The sequence below is a fragment of the Tupaia chinensis genome, unplaced genomic scaffold (assembly GCF_000334495.1).
Source record: "Tupaia chinensis unplaced genomic scaffold, TupChi_1.0 Scaffold138400_1, whole genome shotgun sequence".
In the NCBI taxonomy this organism is placed as follows: Eukaryota; Metazoa; Chordata; class Mammalia; order Scandentia; family Tupaiidae; genus Tupaia; species Tupaia belangeri.
Window position 1 is genome coordinate 309,170 of NW_006198297.1, and position 2,524 is coordinate 311,693.

The window sequence follows — 2,524 nt, forward strand, 5'->3', positions numbered from 1 at the left end:
GTAATTCTTTTTTAAAAAAAAAAATATTTTATTTAACTTTATTTATTTTAATTTGACCAGAGAGAGACAAAGTGACAGGGTTAGAGAGGGAGAGAAAGTGAGAAAGCAAGCTGCCAGATCCAGGAATTGAACCGTGGTCAGTCATGTGGGAGTCCAGCCGCCCTTAACTACCATGTCACCTGCCAGCTCCAGTAATTCTTTTTAGTTTTTTGGAGAGGTATTGCTATAGGGCGTGTGCGCTCGCCAGAAAGACAGAGAGAGACAGAGAGACAGAAAGCAAAAAATCACTCCCCAGGGGGGATGGCCATGCTGCAATCCCCTCTCCTTCATTCTCCTCTCGGGACCTTGGGCACGCACGCACACGCACCTGGCATGAGTTTAAGCCACCGGGGCTTTCCCGCGTTTTCTCTCTCTTTCTCTCTCTCTCTCTCTCTGCTAAGCACATACGCTCTATAGTAAAGTTTTAATAAATGATAAATAAAAATAAATCACACTTTTTTAAAACTAAAAATAATTCCACTTTACAAGCTAAGTAATATATTATGATTAACTGTATAAAATAAAATGAAAATAAGAAAAATAACTCTACATTTGGGTTACCAAAACACACACACAAAAGCATAAACAAAGTTTATTAGTTAACAATGACTGCTGTGGCCAAAGGTAGGGCAATTTAATCTTCATCAATATTAGTGCTTAAGGGGCCAGCAGATGGCATGGTGGTTAAGGGTGCTGGACTCCCAATGGCTGGTCCCGAAAAAAAATTTTTAATTAAATAAATAATTCTAAAAAGAAAGAAAGAAAAACACACTGGTCATGTGTACATGCATCCCAAATCCCAACGGGATGGAGAGATGGAGCTGGGATTACAGTGTGACCGTGCCCCATTAGGGTGTGCTTTCTCTCTCTCTTTCTGTCTCTCTCTGGCAAACGCATATGCCCTCTGGCAATGGACAGAAGGAAAAAGAAGAAGATAGGTGTCCCAGAACAAAGCTCCAGGAGATTTATAGGAATACAAAAATATCCACCAACCAATAAGATAAAATACAACATGTTTGACATCCAACCAAAGATATCTGTTATAGAACTCAAGTTCACTTGCCCTGTTGGGAGTTGCTAGAGATAATAACATGGTTAGGCAGATACAGATCAGGAAATTAGCCTGGAACACAAAGAAATTTTAAGGAGGGCCTATGTGACCATCTGTATTTTGATTCAAAACAACTCCCTTGCAGCATGAGACCTAAAAAAAAATAAGAATGAGAAACAATCTCAAAGAAAACGTAATAGGCCAGAGGCAGTCTAAGGACACATGCTTTAGCTGGACAAAGGGTCTAAAACAAGATAAAAGGGGACCCTGGGAAAGAGAAGGGTTTGTTTGCCTCCCTGGGCACTGGCCCATTCCGTGTATCTTGATCTCTTTCGATAAACCTTGTGCTCAGCTTGTCTCCTTTGTCCTTCAATTCTTTGCTATGATTGGAGACACAGACCTCAATTTTCTCAACCTATCAACCCAAGCTCTACAAACCAAACAGTAGCCACATGGTGTGATGAAGGAAAGTACAGCTTTATTGTAATGCCCAGAGAAGAAGAGCTCAAGCTGCAAAGACCCGGTCTACTCAAAGAGTTCTGCACATGGTTTCTGTTTTTGTCATAGAGCACATGTACTCACTGGAAAGAGACAGAGAGAGACAGTGAGAGGGAAAGTGAGAAATAAACCTCCAGGAGTGATGGCCACACTGCAATCCCTTCTCCATTCTCCTCTCAGGATTTTGGACATGCATACACAGGTGCCCAGCATGATTCTCAAGCTGCCAGGTCAAGGGACTAGAACTGTGGTCAGCTATGTGGAAGTCCCGCCTTAATCATCTTGCCACCTGTGGGCCCCTCCACATGGTTTTTAAAGGCAAAATTAAGGGAATCAGCTCAGTGAATGTTTCAAAAGAGCATGATCATCTCATGAGCCTTCTTGGTTGGTGGGGCCTTAGGTAATCAAATTTCTATTCTGGAAGAGAGTAGTCTTCAAGGTCTCTGGCACCATTCAGCCTGTGTTCTATGTGCTAGTAGTTTTTAATTCTGCAAAATATCTTGGTTATTGAAGTTAAAGCCCTATCTTTCCAGGACCGGCAGGTGGAGGCGTGATAAAGGCGCTGAATTCCCACATGGCCAACCGAGGCTCAAGTCCTGGATATGGTGGTTTGCTTTCTTTCCCTTTCTCTTTGTCTCTCTCTGGTCAAATTTTTAAAATAATAATAATAAATAAAATAGATAATTTTTTAAAGAAAAAATTGTTATCTTTCTTTTGGGAGTTTCAGAAATCTTACAGACTTCATTCACGGCTACTGTTGCCTGATTACCATAACCAAAGTCTGAAGGCTTATCCCTAACTTAGGGCCATTAAAATGTAAATGAACTTTGCATTCCAAGCCCTTTAGAAAGGTAATTTTCTTTTAGTTCAACCCTTTTTAAGTTTTTAGTTTGGGAAGTTTTTTTTTTTTTTCTTCAACAGACGAGACAACTGAGG